Here is a 24,217-nt window from a genome sequence, read left to right as displayed (position 1 = left end):
GATATAGAAACAATCTATGTGTCCATAGACAGATTAATGGATAAAGATGTGGTATATATACAATGGAATATTACTCAACCATAAAAAAGAGTGAAATTCTGTCCTTTGCAACAACATGGATGGACCTAGAGGGTATTATGCTTAGTGAAGTAAGTCATACAGAGAAAGACAAACACTATACATTATCACTTATATGTGAAATCTAAAAATAAAACAAATGAGTGTATATAACAAAACAGAAACAGACTAATGGATATATAGAACAAATTAGTGGTTACCAGTTGGGAAAGAGAAGTGGGGAGAGGCAAGATAGGGCAAGAGAATTAAGAGGTACAAAATACTATGTATAAAATAAATAAGCTACAAGGATATATTGTACAGCACAGGGAAATATTACCTTTATTTTATAATAACTTTAAATGGAGTAGATCTCTAAAAATACTGTAATACTATGCTGTACACCAGAAACCAATACAATATTGTAAATCAACTACACTTCAATAAAAAAAGAAAAATATAATTTTTACCTCTTAAGAATCCACATGGAATGTTCTAATATTTCATCATATCCTTATTTGTTAGCCTTTGAGGTTTAGGATAAACAAAAAAAGAAAACAAAAAATTCCTTGTCATGTCTATGAATGCTTTATCATGTTATCCAAAATATAATGTATTTTATTTGAAAATTTTAAAAAAATGTCATTTATTATTATTTTTTTTTATATAAATTTATTTATTCATTTATTTATTTTTGGCTGTGTTGGGTCTTCGTTTCTGTGCGAGGGCTTTCTCTAGTTGTGGCAAGCGGGGGCCACTCTTCATCGCGGTGCGCGGGCCTCTCACTGTCGCGGCCTCTCTTGCTGCGGAGCACAGGCTCCAGACGCGCAGAGCTCAGTATTTGTAGCTCACGGGCCCAGCTGCTCCGTGGCACGTGGGATCTTCCCAGACCAGGGCTTGAACCCGTGTCCCCTGCATTGGCAGGCAGACTCTCAACCACTGCGCCACCAGGGAAGCCCTGTCATTTATTATTTTATGGCTTTAGTTGTTGACTTTGAAATAGAATCAAGATGTATTGTATGTATAGCAGCTGCGGGAAAATTAACATTTAGTGGATCCAAATATCAACTAAGTGACTGGTGATAATTTATCTTCCTCCACAAATGAAAAATATTTTAGGTCATAAACTATTTGGACACATCTGCTAAATGAGAACTTTTTTTCAAATTCATAATAATCCCATCTTTAAAGGATGACATTCAGAGATTATAACCTGTGGGACTCAAGTTACATAAAAATGTAGGACTGAGGTCTTTACAAGATGAGAATAAACAGAGGAAAAGACCCAGCTTCAAAAGCTTAGCAAAACAACTTTTTCACTAAAGGGATTTTCATCTATCATGCAACTAAGGGAATCAGCCTCCCTCAATCTTGCATTATTTTTTTCTCATATGTGAATTTCAAGGTCTCCATGAGAAAGACAAAGAAATACGAAACACACTACATCTTACCAAGCTTTACCCAGAGTGATATACTTTCAGTTTGCTCAAAATCCACTGGACAGAACTGGTCTCCTGACCCCAAGCTAATTGCAAAAACATCCAAACAAAATTTATGCAATGATTAGTGAAAATGAACTGTGTTTGCAGTGAAGACTAAGAAAACTAACAATGGCAAGTCATATCTAGGGAAAATCCCAAAGCAAATTCTTAGCACATGTACTTTTCCAAAGTAGTATGGCTTTGAATGATATGATTGGCATTTTTTGTGAGGGGAAGGAAAACACTATTATATATTTTTTCATTAATTGAAAGACATACATTTTGCCATATTTCAACATCTGTGAAATCATAATTCATTTTATAATCACAGTTGGGTTTTGATAGACATAATGTAGATGTTATGAACTGCTTGTATATGTATAAAAACTTGTAAAATTGGTGTGAATCTTGATAAGAAACCTCAGAGACAATAAGTAAGCACTCCTTTAAGAATTTTGCAACAGCACTTTTGAAGGCACAGAGGATGATAATATGTGAAAAATGCAAATACTAATAAATCTGAGTCAAAAAAGTGCTTCAAAAGAGTTTTACTCAACATGTAGAATTTCAGGAATACCTTAACTAATTAACTTCACTCATCATTTTCTTATTTGTAGTCTATGCTAAAATATATATGCTAAAAATTTCACTAATTAAGACTGAGATAGATATGTCAACAAGTACACAATTTTTAAAATGTTATAAATATATCTATCTTGGATCATTCAGAAGCTTTTATTTTTCCTTCATTCCTGATGCATAAAATAATGGTGAGTCTTAGAATGGCTGAAATAATAGATTTGAATAAATATGATATAAAATAATTAAATGATTTTGAATGATTAGTATTCATGCATAGAGGTTAAAAAATACTATGAAATTGATTAAACAGCTTCCTTTAGGACAGCACTTTAAATGTAGTTTTCCACAAGAAAAGCATTCACGAAGTTGAGTTAGAAATGACCAACACATTCTAAAGTCACTTGGATATAAAATCACTAATATTATAAATGTATGTTATCAGTAAAACTTTTTATGCTGTAATGTTTTTATAATCCTCCACCCTTTTAAACAATTTAAAAGCAAATTGCAGTGAAAGTGCAGTTATTTAAAGTTTTGTTACTTAAAGCATGAGCTAGTACACTGTGGCTCTACTAAATTTTGAAATATAACTTAAACTGCAAATATCCCTTGAAAAACACAGATGATTCTTTTTTTTTTTTTTTTTTGGTACACGGACCTCTCACTGTTGTGGCCTCTCCTGTTGCGGAACACAGGCTCCGGACCGCAGGCCCAGCGGCCATGGTTCAGGGGCCCAGCCGCTCCGCAGCACGTGGGATCCTCCCAGACTGGGGCACGGACCCGTGTCCCCTGCATGGCAGGTAGACTCAACCACTGTGCCACCACAGAAGCCCCAACACAGATGATACATTTTTAAACCAATAAATTTGGCTCACATCACAAGGGATTTAGTAATATTAATGCTACAAGACCTTCCAGATAAAGAATTTCAAATTCATATATATATATTTTTTTGATTGATAACCATGAATTCATTCAAAGCCAAGAGAAAAGCTGAGTGATGTCAAGCAGTTGGCAACCATGCAGATCAATCAAAGTAATACCTCATTGATCCTGAGACAATGATAGGACTTGATGTTGAATCTGGCAAGTCCACTGACATTAGCTCTAATGAGACCACATTCAGGGCAGTTGCATTAGGCTACAAACTGAACTGCTCCCTGCTCATAGACCTTGAGGAGGAGATGTGAGTCATGCCATCAGATACAGAACAGACAGGCAATGAGTGGTTACAGCTTAAATGTGATAGAGTATACATGGTTTATTCCCTCCATAATCTTCTTTAAATTGCATTTGTCCAAAATATACCACTATTTCAAAGAAACTAAAACAGAGCCCAAAATATGTTTTTTGCACTAAGATGGATTCTATGAAGGGAATAAGGTATGTGTACATAGTTACACTGCCCTCATGGAACTTGGGGAAATATATGTGCCTCAGTCCTCCCTCTTACTGACTCCACAGTATTGGCATTTGTACCCTCAATCTAACTTGTGAAGCAAGATACACACACAATAAATCATACATTTGAATAAATCTTGTGTGCTCAAATGAGTGATACTGACAGGAGCCACTGTAAGGAAGCTTGAGTTTGAGTTCAGTGGTATCTGATAAGATGATTAGAAGGGGATGGCGTCAAGCAGCAGGAAATGAAATGAAATTGCAAAAACATGGAAAGTCATTGTATGCTATGGTTCCAGGAGGTAACTTCTCTAAAAGTAGTTGTTTGTAACTTAGGACCACATGTCAAAAAATTAAAGAGTAATAGCGTTTGGTAAATATGTTAATAAAAACCATCACAAACCTTGAAATGCTACTAGAAAATGCAGACCTCAGCAATGTCTCATTAAAGTCAATGAATGTTTTAAATTATAGTGTTGGCATGATAGGAAATCCTAAATCTGAGGACAGATTAATCATTTAGTGTGACAGTAAAAACCTAATTATACAGGTGTTCATTGAAAAGCCAGTGTATCAATTTACCTCTGAATAAGTGTATCAATACGATTCTCTAATACAGTATCAATAAGATTAGACAGGAAGGAATAGATATCAAAGAATTTTCAGAGGATAAGTATGTTGTGATTATTTGTTTTCATAATGAATAGAGACAGATATGCAAAGATTAAAAATCTGCCTTCTTGTGTAACAAAGAAGAGCAGAGCTCGTGAAGTATCTTAGAGTAGAAAATATCCTGTATAGAATATAATTTTCATGAATCATAATTTTTGCCCATATTAAATAGAAATTACCAAACTAACAATAATAATAGTAATGGCCCTCATGTCAAGTACTGGAAAATATTTTTAAATGTTTACCTTTTTCTGATTTTATCTCACTGCATTACGTTCAAGATGTCAAGAATTTTATATTACAATGGTTATGGCTGGTTGATAGATGCAAAGATAGTGATTCCTCACTTGTGCTAAAAAAAATTCCAAGGAGGTAAAAGCTATTTTCAGTATGTCACAAGAACCTGCAGTGCTGTGCCACATATATTTACTAAATACCAGGTCATGTTATTTACTTGCTCCTCACTGCTAGTTTTATGGATCAAACTTCCTGAAAATTACAAAAATGGAACTTTATTTTCTTGAACTTACCTACTACAGCAAACTTATCTCACTAGAAGTGGGTATGTTGTTTATGTAATTCTTGCAGTCCCAATTGCTTTATAATAGTAAAACAAGAAGCACATTTTGGCTTTGGCTGGTGCTCAGGAGTACAAAATTATTTTTGTTATTCAAAAACTTCTTTTCATTCCTCCAGTCTCTGAATGTAAAATTTTTATTAAAAATTAACTTCCTCATTCATCTTTCAACATATTACTCTTTTTTACTATACTTTACTATCTGATTTGTTTTTAATTTTTACTGATCTATTAGATATTTGAGAATAAGAATTTTGTTAAATTAAGTTTTGACAAGAAGAAATTATTTTTTTAATACTAGGTATTGATAAATTTTGTGTACTGTAAAGGGAAACAAATGTCATTAAAAGTAATTCATGGTCATAGTGGAAAATGCACATTCCACAGTCTTCATATGAATGGCCCCTGGCTCTTTAAGTCAGCCTACTCTTCTCATGGAAATTATGTCCCATAAAGATGTTACACACATTACTCTAACTTTAGAGTGATCAAAGATGACTTTCTTCCTTTCTTGTAAGATTACTACGGACTACAGGCTGGCCTATGATATTCATGCATTTTCTATTTTGAATCTGATCATTGACTGGTAATCCCAACCCATCTCTCCCGCATTTGGCTGGTCCCTTTGGCTTCATATTTTTTTCCAGTGGGTGAGGATAGATACAGAAGAATGTAACTAGGAAGAAATTAAGCATCTAGAATGACATGGTATTTTTCAAGGTAGTAATTTGATGCAAAAGAGTGGATCCTTTAAAACAAAGAGCTTTGTACTAACTCCTAAAAAAGAAGAAAAGGGAAAACAATACAAGGTATTTGTTATGAATTGATTACATAAAGAAAGTTTAAAACATAATATATTTTAGAAGTATGTGCTGAGACTCATTATATGAGTATAGAGGTTGAAAAATAAAAAAAATCATGAACACTCAAATCATGAGATAATATGATATAACTTTAGAATTCATTCTAAGTGTAAGAACAGTCTTTCAGCTTGCTATTCAAGTGAAGTCATATTTAATGGTTTGTTTATTCATTCAACTCTAACACATTAAGTGGAAATCCTCTTAGTTACTCAAGCTTCTATTAGTTTGGGTTAAAGATATTAAATTATTTTTGAAAATTTTCAGTAATGATCTTGTTTTCAGAGTGTGGAATAATTGTTAATAACCTTTTCCTCTTTATATAATAATGCTGACTTCATGTGTTTCTTCTGACATTTCCAAATGGCCAGATACAGAGATTTTAGGAATCCACTACAAGTTTCTGCTTTTCACACACATTCAAAGATATGTTGAACAGCATGCATATTACATCACCAGAAAAGATTTTCACATTGAATTCCTTGTTAACAAGGACTATTTGCATCCTTTTAGTCACCTTCTAATTCTGAAATACATATCAATAGATTTTTGAGTACTTACTAGATGCAAGACACCTGTTAGGCAACATTTGCTTTTTATTAAACATTGTTAGGCAATTATGTTTGCTAAGGATCTTTTGGCTGTAACAAGAACACAACTTGAAGAGCTTAAAACATAAGAAATGTATTACGTATCATAATAAGTAGTCCCTATGTACTGTGATGTATTTAGAGACTCAAGATGCTATAAAAATTGTTAGGTTGCTTTTATCTTTTACTCTAGTTTCTTCAGCTACCTCACTGCCTCATCAAAACTTAACTATAGTAGTTCTGGGCAATCCATTCTTACATTTAACATACACAGGCTTTAAAGTTTTTCCTAGAAATCAGTGTTCCTCATTCACAAGCAGATTTCCACTGGAATCTTAATTGACAGAAGGGAGGAAAATATTTCTTTCTAAGTCAGCCTCTGGCAAAGGAAATGTAATTCATATCATTGGAATAGCCCAAATAAGATTAACCCCTTCTGAGTCTGAGTAAAGATCTTACTTCCCTGAGTATTTGGAATCATGGAAGAGAGTAAACATCCAACAGTGTATGCTACAGAGAGTTTAATTATCACAGTCTACAAAAAAGGAAACACAAATTTAAAACAACAAATATTTTCCCCAAGTTTTAACAATTTATAAGTATTGTAGCTAGAATTAAGATTATTGAACAAACAAGTCATTTTTAACTAAATACTTCCCTTTATCTTCATTCCAAAGATGTTATCATTCCAAAGATAACATCTATTCATTAAATCGACATATATCTAACAGTCACTAGATCTATAGATACATGACAAACTTTCAAAAATTAATAAGAAACAAATATCCCATAGTCTGACACTCAGACATAAATAAGATAATTTATTAATAAGTATGTAGTAGATAAAATGAGTGAAAAGTGACCATGGTATTATGAGTTCAGAGAAGTGGAACAACTAGCAAGAGGGATTTTGTCCTTAGAAAAGAGGTAGTTGAGCTGAATAAGGGAAAATCTTCCTACAGTAATAAGTGTAAATGTCTACATTTACAAAAATAAAATACCTAAAAATTAATCATATTTAGGTATATTTGATATTACTCAAAAAAGGTAATTTGGCTTTAATTAAAATGGAAAAATCCAATTTACTCATGTAATTTCTCAGAAGCAAACAATGTAAATATCAAAATAAAATGACAAGGAAACTGAAAAAAAAAATTCTCCCAAGTATACGCTTAATTAACAACATTTCTTAGAAGTATACGTTCATTTTAGAAGTATGTTTTTGTTTCTGGTGGTCTTTTTTTCTCTTTCTGTGAAGAGTAGCTGTTGCTTACATCAATACATAACCCTTTCTTTGAGCATACCTGAATGGAGTAAACTAGTTATTGCTGCTTTCCAGGTCTACTGGAATATCTCTAGATGTTAGGATAGGATGAGTGGTCAGTAAGGATCAGAAAAGTAGCCAGATTCTGAGACTAGAATCTTTAGAAAACATTCTAACATTTGTAGCTTTCATTCACAACTTTTAGTCACATAATGTAGAAATGATGGGAATTATTGAAATTCTAAAGAAATAAAATATCCTTCAGCAGTGAAAACTCATAATTTTATAAACACTAAGTTTATTCTTCTGATAGCTGGGGAAAAATATAATCAGTATTATACTAGAAGTTGTAGGGAATTTAAGAAAATGAACATGCACAAAATGGAAATTCATAGATTAAAGCTATTTGGCTCTTTATTCTGCTCCCTTGATCTATTTGTTTATTCTTTTGCCAATATCAGCCTGTCTTGGCAGCTGTAGCATTACAATACATCTTGAAGTCAGGTAACATTAGTTTTCCAAATTTGTTCTTCCCCTTCAATATTGTGTTGATTTTTTTGAGTCTTTTGCCTCTCCATGTGAACTCTAAAATCAACTTGTTGATATCCATAAATAACTTGCTGGGATTTTGATTGGAATTGCATTGTATATATAGTTTGAGCTGGGAAGAACTGATATCTTGACTATATTGAGTTTTCCTATCCATGAATCCATGAATAATGTAGTGTGTCTCCATTTATTTAGTTCTGCTTTGATTTCATTTATTAAAGTTTTGTACTTTTCCATGTATAGATATCGTACATAGTTTGTTAGATTTATATTAAGTATCTTGGGTTTTGTGGGTGCTAATGTAAATGGTATTGTGTTTTTAATTTCAAATTCTACTTCATCATTGTTGGTATGTAAGAAAGCAGTTGACATTTATGTATTAACCTTGAATCTTTCATCCTTCTTTTAATTGTTTACTAGTTCCAAAAATATATTTGTCTATTCTTTCAGATTTTCTACATAGACTATCATGTCATCTTCAAAGAAAGACAGTTTTGTGTCTTCCTTTCTATACATCTTTTGTTTCCTTTCCTTGACTTTTGACATTAGCAAGGACTTCTAGTATGATTTTGAAAAGTAGTAGTGAGAGGGGACATTCTTATCTTTCACCTAATCTTAGTGGGAATGATTTGAGTTTCTCACCATTAAGTGTGATGTTAGCTGTAGGTTTTTTGTAGATGTTTTTTATCAAGTTGAAGAAGTTTCCCTCTATTTCTAATTTAATGGAGTTTTTATCATAAAAGGGGGTGGGATTTTCTCAAATGCCTTTTCTAGATGTATTTATATGACCATGTGATTTCATTGATTTTTCTCTATTGATTTTCTGTTTTTCCTACAAATTATTAAATTTCTGGGAATATTGACAGAAATCTTTATATTTTTATGTTTCAGAGTGAGGGAAAGCTCAAAAATTGTTTTCAATTTGTGTAAAGAAGACTTTGAATAGAATCTAACTATGTAATAGTAGAAAGTTACCTATACAGTTAACATAGTTGATAATATGTCAAATTATTCTCTCTGTTCTCAGGTGCTCTCATATTTACAACGTTTGGGAAACTCTGTGTCAGAATGTCACTTTAAAAATTAAGTGTATGGGATTACCCTGGTGGTGCAGTGGTTAAGATGCTGCCTGTCAATGCAGGGCACATGGGGTACACGGATTCGATCCCTGGTCTGAGAAGATCTCACATGCCACGGAGCAACTAAGCCCATGCACCACAACTACTGAACCTGCACTCTAGAGCTCGCAAGCCACAACTACTGAGCCCTAGTGCCACAACTACTGAAGCTCGTGCACCTAGAACCCATTTTCCAAACAAGAGAAGGCACCTCTATAAGAAGCCAATTCACCAAAACAAAGAGTAGCCCCCCCCTTGCTGCAACTAGAGAAAGCCTGCACACAGCAACAAAGGCCCAACACAGCCAAAAATAAATAAATACATAAATTTATTTTTTAAAAAAGATTAAGTGCATGAGATATGAAGTTATACATCATTCAAAGTCATGTGTAGAAAATTATTTTGGAGAAAAGCTCAGCTGCATTAAGCATTCTTTTCACTGACTTACAGCTTTAGAATTGAAATACGGCATCATCCCTTAGAAGCTTATGTTTTCCTTCTATAATTATTGAAGAATATGTATTTGAAATCCCACCTTCTCCCTTAATAGATTCCCTTTGAAATCAATAAAGCATTTTAACAAAAGGGAAAATTCCTATACCTGTTTAAATACCAGGGAAGATTGAAATTTAGGAAGTTAAACATGAAATTTGTTACTACTGTAGATCAGATTGAATTTGAGTAAAGGAGGAGTCCACTCAAATAGAATACTCTGCTTGAGAAAGAACAACTAGAATAAAACAAAAATAAATATACAAACAAACAAACAAATCAATAAATAAAATAGCCCTATAGGGCTAGAAAAACAAAAGACAAATATTCTGTATTTCTGAATTATTAGGGCTGAAGTGAGGTTATATAATAGAGATACATTATAATAAGTGAGGACTGCAACTGTGACTGAGGTAAAGCACTATTTTTAGGGATTCCCACTGAGCTATATACATTTGGCATGAAAGATTACACTAGGCTATAATCCTCAACAGGCGATCATTCCTAAGGAAGGTAGCCCTTTCACAACAAAAGCCAAGATAAAATTCTACATTTCATTGCAAATAATAAAATAAAATTTAAATAAGTCATTTGGTCCAGGAACAATTTATCTCTGAGGACTGTCCCAAACTATCTTCATTCTTAGTCATTTCCTCTTTTTCCTTTTCTCCACCAATTACAGTATGACTTTAAACACACACACACATATACATAAAATTAGAAATATTTTGTTATTATAAGGTACTCATACTACTCATGAAGTGATAAAATGTAATTTTAAAGTATAATTGGATTAGTTGTAAATGTATATTGCAAACTCTAAACAATCACTAGAGAAAGCAGAAAAATAAGTATAACTAGTATGCAAAGAATAAAGAGAAAATAGGGCTTCCCTGGTGGCACAGTGGTTGAGAGTCTGCCTGCCGATGCAAGGGAGGCGGGTTCATGCCGCGGTCCAGGAAGATCTCACATGCCGCAGAGCAGCTAGGCCCGTGAGCCATGGCCACTGAGCCTGCGCGTCCAGAGCCTGTGTTCCTCAACGGGAGAGGCCACAACAGTGAGAGGCCCACATACGGCAAAAAAAGAAAAAAAAAGAAAAAAAAGAAAAAAGAGAAAAATAAAATCTTATAAAAAGCTTAATTAAGACCATGAAATGCAGAAGAAAGTGGAAAACAAAGATAGGAACAAAGAACAAAAGCAATAAATACAAAAAAAAGTATTGAATATGGTAGATATTAATCCAAGTATCAATAATCACTTTGAATGTCAATGGTCTAAATACACCAATTAAAAGACAGATTGTCAAAGTAGATCAAAAACAGGATCTAAATATATGTTGTCTACAATAAATATTCATTTTACCTATAAAGACACAGAGAAGTTAAAAGTAGATGGATGGAGAAAAATATACTGCCCTAACACTAATCTAAAGACAGCAAGAGTGTTATATCAATTTCAAACAGAGCTGACTTTAAAGTCAGAAAATTTATCAGGGATAAAGAAGGGCATTACAAAATTATAAAAGACTATTCTTCAAGAAGATCTAACCATTCTTAATATGTATGTGCCTAGCAAGAGAACATCAAACTATGTGAGGCAAAAACTGACAAAACTGAAAGGAGAAATGGGCCAATATACTATCATAGTGGAGACTTCAACACCCCTCTGTCAGAAATGATCAGACCTAGCAGGCAGAAAATCAGGGAGGACACAGTTGAACTAAGCAACACTATCAATCAATGGGATATAACTGATATCTATAGACTACTTCAACCAACTACAGCAGAATACTTTTTCTTCTCAAACTCACATGGAATATTCACCAAGATAGATCACATTCTGGACCATAAAACATATCTTAACAAATTTAAAGGAATATGAATTATACAATGTCTGCTCTCAGACCACAATGGAATTAATCTAGAAATCAATAACAGAAAGATAATTTAAAAAGCTCAAAACACGTAGAGATTAAACAACATACATCTAAATAACATGAGTCAAAGAATACATTTCAAGAGAAAATTTAAAAAAAAATTGTAACTGAGTGAATATAAAAACACAATTTGTCAAAATGTGTGATATGCATTGAAAGCAGTACTTAGAGGGAAGTTTATATCATTGAATGCATATATTAGAAGAGAAGAATGACATAAATCAATAATATAATTATTATTTGAAGGTACATACAGTTTTTTAAAGAAAGTTTTCAAGGCTCACTGAATGCACTTTAGTTTCAGTGGGGTAGGGGGGGAACAGGACTCACTGAGTGAGAGCAAAAATAAAGGAACATTCTATATATTCTGTTTTGGCTCATACAGTCTTAGTTGCTAGTGGCTAGTTGCTTTTCTCCTAATTTGTGTAAACAACTCATTATGTGAAAAAATATATGATTCCTAAGTTGTAGGTAATTTTAAGTGGATTTGTAGTACAGCCTGGGTTAATTTCATATTTTCACTTGCTTTCTACTCCATCCTGCCATTCACGGAGATTATCTGCTGAGAGATCGTAGAGCTCAGATGCTTACGAAAGAAAAATGTACTGAAACCTTAATTAAAATAGTTATCACTGATCATTGACAATCAAAGGAGAACAATATCAGGTAAGTCTTAGGAGTTTCCTCAAACTTATTTCACATAAAAATAGTTATACAATTTTACTTCTTCACAGAATAACATTATGATAGTGGCTGTAACTTGCAGACATTACTTCATCCTAATCGAGATATTTTCGTACAAACTACTTTTTGTTTTATTCCCTAGGAAATGAGTACATTTCCAGCATTAGATTTTTTTTTTTTTTTTTGGACTCAAAGTTCTTCTTTTAACTTGCTTTATCTCTCCTAGACATAAACTGCAGAGTTGTTTTCTCTCTCTCTCTCTCTCTCTCTTTTTTTTTTCCTGTTCTGCTCTCAATGTTACTTCCTTTCCTTCATCCACTTTTTTTAATATCCCTTTTTCAAGTACCAGCATTTTACAATCAACTTCATCAACACTGGCTGGTTTAAAATCCTAGCTCTTAAATGTCAGGGCTTGTAAAACTTGCTTGGAGAAGACCTAGCTCAATAAAACTCTATCAGTGTTTAATAAATCCTACATGACAATGATAAAAATTCAAAGGGCAATTTTCCCCCTCAGTAATTTCACTGTGCTAGCAGGAGACCAGAACATACTGCACTTTATCATGAATGTTCACTTATATGTGGCTCTGGTTTGTCATGTCATAATATCATTACCAGTTAAGATACCATCCTTTCAATTTAAGTAAGAACAGCAGAACAGACTTACCAACGTTTAATTAATTATTCAGCTTTGCAACAGATAATTTGTTTTGCTTCTATCCTGCAGGAGGCTTGCTGGCTAGATGCTCAGCATCAGAAGAGCTGTTTGCTAAGACTGATCTCTGCCTGTCAGCAGATGTTAGCAAGAGGAAGGACAGAGAGGAATATACAGAGAGATAATAAGTGTGGTTGTCAAAACATCTGTCATGTATGAAGTAACTTCAGTGAGAAAAGTGTTTTACAGTGATCTCAATGCATATCACAACCTAATTTTGCTCATGTATTATTTTTGGAAAATTTTTTGGAGAGCAGAAAATGAATTCTTCCAATTACTTAGTGAATTGGGAGAGCACAATGCATTCTTAAAATCAGATTAAAAAAACTCATTCCATTATTTTTACATGAAAAATCATGTTATGTTAATTAGTAGTAACATAGTTTAGAAATAATATTAGCCCAGGAGCATTTTGTGATATAAATGGGAATAACAACATTAGAATCCCTGGAGTTTTCCTTTTCTGACCACTGCCTTCAATTTTCCCTGTTTTCCCACCCTCAGTTCTCTTGACTGTGCTCTTTGGCAACATTCAATCTCTAGAAATATGTGCTTTGTGATATTAATTATCATTATAGTAAATAACTGTATTGACTATTCCTCATTCTTGATTATGTTTTCTTTTATCATCTTTGCTTACTTTCTAATGCTTTCTTCTGCCCCTGCTATTGACTGTTCCTCCACTTTCCCACTCCAAAGCTTAGATGTGTCCTAAAGTCCTGTCTTTGTGGCTTTAATCTTCTTTTCATCCTCCCTCCATTAGTGATTCAAGCAGCTTCCCAATTCGACTATCCTAAAGTGATGGCATCCAAATCTGCCTGCTTCATTTCCCATCCCAGGAGGATATAAAATCAGATGTTTCTAATAAGCTGAGACTGACTTTGTGAGGTCTCTGAACAGGACCTGAGGGTGTCTTCTGAAGGGAATGGAAATTTGGCTTTAAGTTTTCCTTCTCAGTGATATGCAGGTAGTCAAAAACCATTTCGAGGGACCTTGAAGATGGCGGAAGAGTAAGACGCGGAGATCGCCTTCCTCCCCACGGATACACCAGAATCAGCCTGGAAGGGTGGAATGGGGAGAGTGGGAGGGAGGGAGACGCAAGAGGGAAGACATATGGGAACATATGTATATGTATAGCTGATTCACTTTGTTATAAAGCAGAAACTAACACACCATTGTAAAGCAATTATACCCCAATAAAGATGTTTTAAAAAAAAAAAAACATTTCGAGGTTGATAGAGTACATATCAGTAACAGAAGACATAATTTTTAATGGCTACAGCCCTATGTATACATGATGATAGTTCTTTAAAGCAGAAAGAGATTTAAGAAATTACCTAATGTGAATAGTGCAGCTGATTTCCCTGCACTATGCGGCTGCTTTGAACTAGATATCTACTTTACATTTGGTAGTGTATATATGTTCAGGCCACTCTCTCTTCATTCCAGATTATGCTTCCTCTTACCTGTGTCCTAAAGTACATTTTCTATGTCTGTGTCTTTATTCCTGTCCTGCCCCTAGGTTCTTCATAACCAATTTCTTTTTTTTTTTTTTTTTTTAGATTCCATATATATATGTGTTAGCATACAGTATTAGTTTTTATCTTTCTGACTTCACTCTGTATGAGAGATTCTAGGTCCATCCACTTCACTACAAATAACTCAAATTCATTTCTTTTTATGGCTGAGTAATATTCCATTGTATATATGTGCCACATCTTCTTTATCCATTCATCTGTTGATGGACCTTTAGTTTGCTTCCATGTCTTGGTTATTGTAAATAGTGCTGCAATGAACATTGTGGTACATGACTCTTTTTGAATTATAGTTTTCTCATTGTATATGCCCAGTAGTGTGATTCCTGGGTCGTATGGTAGTTCTATTTGTAGTTTTTTAAGGAAACTCCATACTGTTCTCCATAGTGGCTGTATCAATTTATATTCCCACCAACAGTGCAAGAAGTTCCCTTTTCTCCACACCCTCTCCACCATTTATTGTTTGTAGATATTTTGATGATAGTAACTCTGACTGGTGTGAGGTGTTACCTCATTGTAGTTTTGATTTGCATTTCTCTAATTATTAGTGACGTTGAGCATCCTTTCATGTGTTTGTTGGTAATCTGTATATTTTCTTTGGAGAAATGTCTATTTAGGTCTTCCACCCACTTTTGAGGTGTTTTTTTTGTTTGTTTGTTTTTTTGATATTGAGCTGTATGAGCTGCTTGTAAATTTTGGAGATTAATCCTTTGTGAGTTGCTTCATTTGCAAATACTTTCTCCCATAATGAGGGTTGTCTTTTCATCTTGTTTATGGTTTCCTTTGCTGTGCAAAAGCTTTGAAGTTTCATTAGGTTCCATTTGTTTATTTTTATTTCATTTCTCTAGGAGGTGGGTCAAAAAGGATCTTCCTGTGTTTTATGTCATAGAGTGTTCTCCCTAAGTTTTCCTCTAAGAGTTTTATACTGTCTGAACTTACATTTAGGTCTTTAACCAATTCGGGGTTTCTTTTTGTGTATGGTGTTAAGGAGTGTTCTAATTTCATTCTTTTATGTGTAGCTGTCCAGTTTTCCCAGCACCACTTATTGAACAGGCTTTCCTTTCTCCATTGTATATTCTTGTCTCCTTTATCAAAGATAAGGTGACCATATGTGAGTGGGTTTATCTCTGGGATTTCTATCCTGTTCCTTTGATCCATATTTCTGTTTTTGTGCCAGTATCATACTGTCTTCATTATTGTAGCTTTGTAGTATAGTCTGAAGTCAGGGAGCCTGATTCCTCCAGTTCTGTTTTTCTTTCTCAAGATTGCTTTAGCTATTCAGGTCTTTTGTATTTCCATACAAATTGTGATATTTTTTGTTCTAGTTCTGTGAAAAATGCCCTTGGTCATTTGATAGCGAGTGCCCTGAATATGTAGATTGCTTTGGGTAATATATTCTTTCTCACGATGTTGATTCTTCCAATACATGAACATGGTATATCTCTCCATCTGTTTGTATCATCTTTAATTTCTTTCATCAGTGTCTTATATTTTTTGGCATACAGGTCTTTTGTCTCCTCAGGTAGGTTTATTCCCAGCTATTTTATTCTTTTTATTGCGAGGGTAAATGAGAGTGTTTCCTTAATTTTTCCTTCAGATTTTTCATCATTAGTACATAAGAATGCAAAAGATTTCTGTGCATTAATTTTGTATCTTGCTACTCTACCAAATTCATTGATTGCTCTAGTAGTTTTCTGTTAGCATCTTTAGGATTCTCTATGGATAGTATCATGTCATCTACAAACAGTGACATTTTTACTTCTTCTTTTCCAATTTGGATTCCTTTTATTTCTTTTTCTTCTTTGATTGTTGTGGCTAAAACTTCCAAAACTATGTTGAATAATAGTAGTGAGAGTGGGCAACCTTGTCTTGTTCCTGATCTTAGAGGAAATGTTTTCAGTTTTTCACCATTGAGAATGATGTTGGCTGTGGATTTGTCATATATGGCCTTTATCATGTTGAGGTAAGTCCCTTCTGTGCCTACTTTCAGGAGGATTTTTTATCATAAATGGGTGTTGAATTTTGTCAAAAATCTTTCTCTGCATCTAATGAGATCACCATATGATTTTTTCTCCTTCAGTTTGTTAATATGATGTATCACATCGATTGATTTGTGTATATTGAAGAATCCTTGCATTCTTGGGATAAATTCTACTTGATCTTGGCGTATGATCCTTTTAAAGTGCTGCTGGATTCTGTTTGGTAGTATTTTGTTAAGGATTTTTGCATCTATGTTCATCAGTGATAATTGTCCGTAGTTTTCTTGTTTTGTGACATCTTTGTCCGGTTTTGGTATCAGGGTGATGGTGGCCTCATAGAATCAGTTTTGGAGTGTTCCTCCCTCTGCTATATTTTGGAATAGCTTGAGAGGATAGGTGTTAAGTCTAATTTTTTGTTAGAATTACCCTGTGAAACCATCTGGTCCTGGGCTTTTTTTTGTTGGAAGTTTTTTAATCACAGTTTTAATTTCAGTGCTTGTGATTTGTCTGTTCATATTTTCTATATCCTCCTGGTTCAGTTTTGGAAGGTTGTGCTTTTTAAAGAATTTTTTTTTTCCATTTCTGCTGGTTTGTCCATTTTATTGGCATATAGTTCCTTCTAGTAATCTCTCATGATCCTTTGTATTTCTGCAGTGTCAGTTGTTACTTCTCCTTTTTCATTCCTAATTCTATTGATTTGAGTCTTCTCCCTTTGGAGAATTGTTGCTTCAGCTTTCTTTTGATTTCCATTTGCATGGAATATCTTTTTCCATCCCCTCACTTTCAGTCTGTATGTGTCCCTAGGTCTGAAGTGGGTCTCCTGTAGACAGCATATAGATGAGTTTTGTTTTTGTATCCATTTAACCAGTCTCTCTCTTTTGGTTGAAGGATTTAATCCATTTACATTTAAGGTAATTATCAATATGTATGTTATTATTACCATTTTCATAATTGTTTTGGGTTTGTTATTGTAGGTGTTTTCCTTCTCTTGTGTTTCTTACCTAGAGAATTTCCTTTAGCATTTGTTGTAAAGTTGGTTTGGTGGTGCTGAATTCTCTTACCTTTTGCTTGTCTTTAAAGGTTTTAATTTCTCCATTGAATCTGAAGAGATCCTTGCTGGATAGAGTAATCTTGGTTGTAGGTTGTTCCCTTTCATCCCCTTAAATATGCCCTACCCGACCCTTCTGGCTTGCAGAGTTTCTGCTGAGAAATCAGCTGCTAACCTTATGGGGATTTACTTGTATGTTATTTGTTGCTTTTCCCTTGTTGCTCTTAATATTTTTTCTTTGTATTTAATTTTTGATACTTTGATTAATATGTGTCTTGTCATGTTTCTCCTTAGATATATCCTGTATGGGACTCTCTGCACTTCCTGGACTTGATTGATTATTTCCTTTCCCATGTTAGAGAAGTGTTCAACTATAATCTCTTCAAATATTTTCTCAGTCCCTTTCTTTTTCTCTTCTTCATCTGGGACCCCTATAATTCGAATTTTGGTGCATTTATTGTTGTCCCAGAGGTCTCTGAGTCTGTCCTCAATTCTTTTATTTTCATTATTTTTTCTTTATTCTTCTCTGTGGTAGTTATTTCCACTATCTTATCTTCCAGGTCAGTTATCCATTCTTCTGCCTCTGTTATTCTGCTCTTGATTCCTTCTAGATAATTTTTTTATTTCATTTAGTGTGTTGTTCATTATTGTTTGTTTGCTCTTTAGTTCTTCTATGTCCTTGTTAAACATTTCTTGAATTTTCTCCATTGTATTTTCAAGATTTTGAATCATCTTTACTATCATTACTCTGAATTCCTTTTTAGGTAGACTATTTCTTCTTCATTTGTTTGGTCTGTTGGATTTTTACCTTTCTCCTTCATCTGCTGTGTATTTATCTGTCTTCTCATTTTGCTTAACATACTGCATTTGGGGGTCTCCTTTTTGCAGGCTGCAGGTTCAAAGTTCCCATTGTTTTTGGCATCTGGCCCCAGTGGGTAAGTTTGGTGCAGTGGGTTGTGTAGGCTTCCTGGTAGAGGGGACTGGTGCCTGTGTTCTGGTGGATGAAGCTAGATCTTGTCTTTCTGGTGGGCAGGACAGTGCCTGCTAATGTGTTTTGGGATGTCTGTGACATTATGATTCTCGGCAGCATCTCTGTTAATGGGTGGGGTTTTGTTCTTGTCTTACTAGTTGTTTGGTAGGGGCTGTCCAGCAATGTAGCTTGCTGGTCATTGAGTGGAGCTGGGTCTTAACATTGGGATGGAGATCTCTTGGAGAGCTTTTGCCGTTTGATATTATGTGGGACCTGGAGGTCTCTGGTGGTCCAATGTGCTGAACTCGGCTCTCCCACCTAAGAGGCTCAGGCACGACACCCAGCTGGAGCACCAAGACCCTGTCAGCCACACATATTTTCAGAAGTCTGAGGTCTTCTGCCAGAATTCAGTAGATGTTTTGTAGGAGTTGTTCCACATGTAGATGTATTTTTGATTTATTTGTGGGGAGGAAGGTGATCTCCACGTCTTCTCCTCTGCCATCTTGAAAGTCCCCTCCTTAGCTATTTTGATCTTTGTACCAATCTTCATTTTTTAAAAAGTAGAAATGTAATTGAGTTATGTTATGTTATGTTACTTTTAGGTGTACAACACAGAGATTCAGTTTTACATACATATATACATTCTTTTTCAGGTTCTTTTCCCTTATAGGTTATTATAAAATATCAAGTATAGTTCCTGTACTATACAGTAGGTCCTTGTTGGTTATCAGTTTTATACATTATAGTCTGTATATGTTAATCTCATCTTATCCCTCTCCCTTTCCCTTTAATAACCATATTTATTATATTTGTTTTCTTTTTCTCACTTTTTCTTATTTCTCATTTCAGAACACTTAAAATATATTTCTTAATTATTTATTCTCTACCATTTCTCGTTTTTTGTTTTTTTTTCCATCTGGAATGTGTATTCTGGATCTATTTTTATGTCTTCTATTATTAATATTTTGTTTTTAATCCTGTGTCTGTCATAATAAGCTAGACTATAATACAGATATAAATCTGAAATTTTCAGTAGTTTAAAGCTTCTATTTTTCTATCGAGTTCTAGAATCCCTTACTTAGTTTCTCTAATGGCCTGCTATAACTTTCCTGAATCCTGAATTTCTGATTTGAATTAATTAATATATTCAATGGCAATTTTCTGATGAGTATTGCTTTGTAATTTTTTTTATAATATCTACTAAGAAGATTATTTATTCCAAAAAATAGCTGGACTTTGATAAGAATAGGTTTTCTAGCATTGCAACTTAAACTACTCCCATTCCCAGGCTCTGTGATAGCCTTGAAAACAGCTGACTTAAAACAGTGACTGTAAACATCAGAAGAATTACACCACAAGAGGAAAACAGACCTGGTGTGGAGTTTTAAAAAATGCCCCATTCCAATATTATTGTCAATATTTTACTTTGTTGGGAGCTCCCCAGAAAAGCCACATTTTGCAGGGTATTGTCTCATTCTCATCTGACTCAGAACTTACTCCTTCAGAAAAACTTGATCCACAGGGTGTTTGTTGAAAATACTTAGAAGCAGTTGTTCAACACCAGATGCTGTTTAAGGATGCAATATGAATATGGTCAAACAAGATACAAACAAAAAATTAAAAGGAATATTTGAGAAAGGAGATGTTGTTAGAGGACTTTGAAAAGCTCTGACATATTCCTGGTGATGTAGAAGGCTGTGTGTATGCCCAGGTGGGGAAAAGGCAAACAAAAATCCTTGAGAAGGCATCAGGTAGTCAACTTTTACTAACGTTGAAGCCCTATATAAGCAGGAAGTAAGACTCTGATATATGTTTAAACTGCTTGAGTTTTTAAAAGCATACTCTATTAAGGGATTTTATATATATAATCCCTTTGGTAAATTATTGAATATTTACTGGCTGAAGCCACTTAAGAAAATTATCTGAGCCATTGAACAATCATTGACTGACCATTAAAGTAGGCTGACCCAAGGGCAACCTTAAGAATCCAGGTTTAAAAGAAAGAAAGAGAGAGAGACAGAGAGAGAGCATGTGCAGAGACTTCAGCAGCAAAGCATAGCAACATTAAAAATTTACAAAAAAGGATGTAAGATCTGACTACAGAGTTGCTATATTATATTATCCAAAATAATACAGTTTTCTCTGATACTCAGTATGAAGCATGTTTTCTTCACAAACACTCATTCACATTTAAAATGTGGAATTTTATTCTTTTGGCTATGTGCTTAGAAAATTTCAACACTAATTGAAATTTTAGTATTTGAATGAAGGGAGACATGAAAGTTATATTTTCCATTAAGAAATCAGTAAATCATGGGTTCATAATGCAACATATAAGAAATCCTGCTTTCTGCATTGACGTAAAAGCTGTAAAATGTGCATCTGTCTATGATCTAACATACAGGAAGAAAAAGATGCTGAGAAACAATAAACTTTAGAGCTGTGTGTAAATAAGGGTTTCAGAGTACCATATGTTTACACTGATTACATTTTATATTAAAATCAAATATCTTCCATAACTGTTAGTGTCATAAGACATTTGTCTGACTACTGAATTTAATGGCTATAATAGTTTTTTAAAGCTATGAATAGACAAACAAATGAATAAATTTATTTGAGCTTTAAACACGTTTGAAGTCTTAAATCCTGTTCTCTACCCAATTGCTTTTGTTATTACTTTTATTTTCTCCTTGAGTGAACAATTCTAGAAAGTATGCTATTTCATTGGTTATGGCATGAGGATATGAACCAATTTATGAAGTGCAGAGGCATAGACCCATTTATGGAGCATGAAAAAGTGCTATTATTTATTCTATTGTATAAATATATCATAGTGCATAAAATTTAGAAGTGGTGACAGCCCAGAAATACTTTATTCATCAATTTACTGATCTAGAGTTCCTTTACAATAATTTCAAACTATCACCCTCTCCCCATGATCCTATTCTCAACACAACCTAAAGACATATATAAAAAGGGAATAAATAAAATATTAATCTTTACTTAAATAATATATTCAACTACCTCTGTTTTTAAAAGTTATGATCATAGCACTCTTTTGTCTAAAAAATGCTTCAGTAACTCTATATTTTAAGAAAATAATACATTAAGAATAAAACAGTCTCTTGCTATATAAGGCATTGTATGTTATGCAACTTTGTTCTAATTTTAGCTCTTTATTCCCGGATATTTTATTTAGACTAAATTACTCATTCTTAATTCATCCTTTATCTCAAACACCATATTCTTGTCTACATGGATGGGTGTCTTTAGAGTTATCCTGATCTGGTTTTCAGAATGCTATGTATTCTTCCTATTACAATTCAAATACAAGTTTCTACAAGAGGTTATCCTCAGCATCCTCAAACAGATACAACCTCTTTAAAATCCCATGTAATACTTTGCTTCTCTCTTACGTTGTATACTATAAAAATTATAGAAGAAACTAGATGCCTTGAAAGCAAAGCTAGATATTTTCTACTTTAAAAAAACAATTTGCAGCCTAGAGAGGTGAGATAGGGAGGGTGGGAGGGAGACACAAGAGGGAGAGGATATGGAGATATATGTATACGTATAGCTGATTCACTTTGTTATACAGCAGAAACTAACACAACATTGTAAAGCAATTATACTCCTTTAAAGACGTTTAAAAATTTTTGAAAACATTAAAAAATAGATATTCAATAAATATGTCTTGATTAAATTGAATTGCATCCAACTGTGAACAAGAGAAACTATTAATGTTAACAACTATTGAACTTATTCCGTGTGTCAATATTACACAGTATTCAGGGAATATGCTGTGACTGTTGTAATTTTTCCCTACTGTTTAGTAAATCTCCTTATATTACATTTTCCTCCAGGGTTTAACACATTTATATGTTTTACAGTTGTAAAATCCCACTATTTAAATGTCAATAACCTTCTCTTTCTAGAGTGATCATATCACAGGCCTAAATTGAGCCTGTTTTACTTGAGCCTAAATTGTTTGTCACTGTTAATAGAAACTCTGATAATTACTGGACAATTAGTGGAATGTAGTTTGCTGAAACCCTAATCCAAGAAAGAAAAATCTTCTGAGAATTAACAAATCTTAAAAGAAAAGTGAATTAGGTAACCAACTTGGTACAATAATACTGACTCATAAAACAAAGGAGAGATGCATATTTGAACTTGCCAGTGTACCTGTCATTGGACTTATCTTCAAGATCAGCTCTGGTGGACTTGTATCTGACTGCTAGGGTGAGAAGTAGGAGTCAGTAAAATAAAACCTGAAATACCTATGAAATATTCAGCATGAAACATAAAATTGCTTTAAGAACAATGGAATATTCTAATGCACATAAAGAAAATTAGGATTCTTCTTATGTAACATCGAAATCAGGGCAAATCAAAATCTACACGTGGGTGCCTTTCTGAGCCAGTTTGGGCTTCTATAACAAAAATATCAAAGACTGGGTAGATTATAAACAGAAATTTATTTCTCACAATTATGGAAACTGAGAATTTCAAGGTCAAGTCACCAGAATACTTTATTTCTGGTGAGATTTCACTGCTTTGTTCATTGCCGTCTTTTGCAGTGTCCTCACATAGTTAAAGGGGCTAGACAGTTCTTTGGTGTCTTTCTCATAAGATAACTAATCCCATTCATAAGGGTTCCACTCTCATGAACAAATCACCTCCCAAACACCCCGCCTCCAAATACCATTACATTGGGGATAAGGTTTCAACATATGAATTTTTGGGGGAGGACACAAATATCAGTCTATAACAGAGGCCCAGTGAAATTATTCCAGTTGGTTAAAATATATTTATGGGTAGCAGTGATATCTGAGGCTACAATATCCAAGTCTGCAGAATACAGTGTATGTAGGGAGTTCCCTGGCGGTTCAGTGGTTACAACTCCACACTTCCAATGCAGGGGGTGTGGGTTCAAACCCTCTTTGGGGAAATAAAATCCCACAAGCCACAGTGCACAGCCAAAAAATAAACAAAAACAATGTGATTAAACCAGCCAAGATGACTAAATACGGTACCACAAAAATTAAAAAATAATAATAATAATAAATAAATAAATAAATACTGTGTATGTATTTACAAAGGTGCAACAATTATCAGACACAGCACTAAGAACATTATATCCAGTGACAAAAGTTTCACCATGAGGGTGAAGCCAAGCCAGTTACGACAAGCAGGAAAGGCCAGCTATTTTGATTAGAATGAGAGAAAAGTGAAAAGGCACATTTATAAAGACTTTTAACAAGTATTGGTACTATTCACAGAGTTATCTGAAAATAGAAACAAACTATTAGTAGACTATAACCCTAAGAGACCAGATGAAACTTATCTTTCTGTTTCAACCCTAGGCTAGTTTTGTCTGGTAGATGTGCTATATGAAATAAATATATTCTATATTGATATGACATAAATATTTATTCATCATAAAACTTGTATAAATATCCTTTGAAATGGGAACATAATTCCCCACATTTTATCAATACACTGTTCATTCTTGAAATACAACTACTTGAGTCATAATACAATTATTACAATACATTAAAATCTACAAACTTAAAAAGCCTTCTCTATAACTAAAATTTTAGTATGTTGTTTAAAATACTTTGGATTTGGAATTCTATTAAAATATTATTTTATACTGGGGTCAAGATTTTTTATAAAGGTCCATTTAGAAAATATTGTAGGCTTT

This window comes from Neophocaena asiaeorientalis, unplaced genomic scaffold (genome assembly GCF_003031525.2).
Source record: "Neophocaena asiaeorientalis asiaeorientalis breed wild unplaced genomic scaffold, Neophocaena_asiaeorientalis_V1.1 scaffold55, whole genome shotgun sequence".
In the NCBI taxonomy this organism is placed as follows: Eukaryota; Metazoa; Chordata; class Mammalia; order Artiodactyla; family Phocoenidae; genus Neophocaena; species Neophocaena asiaeorientalis.
Note: the sequence above shows the minus strand (reverse complement) of the source record.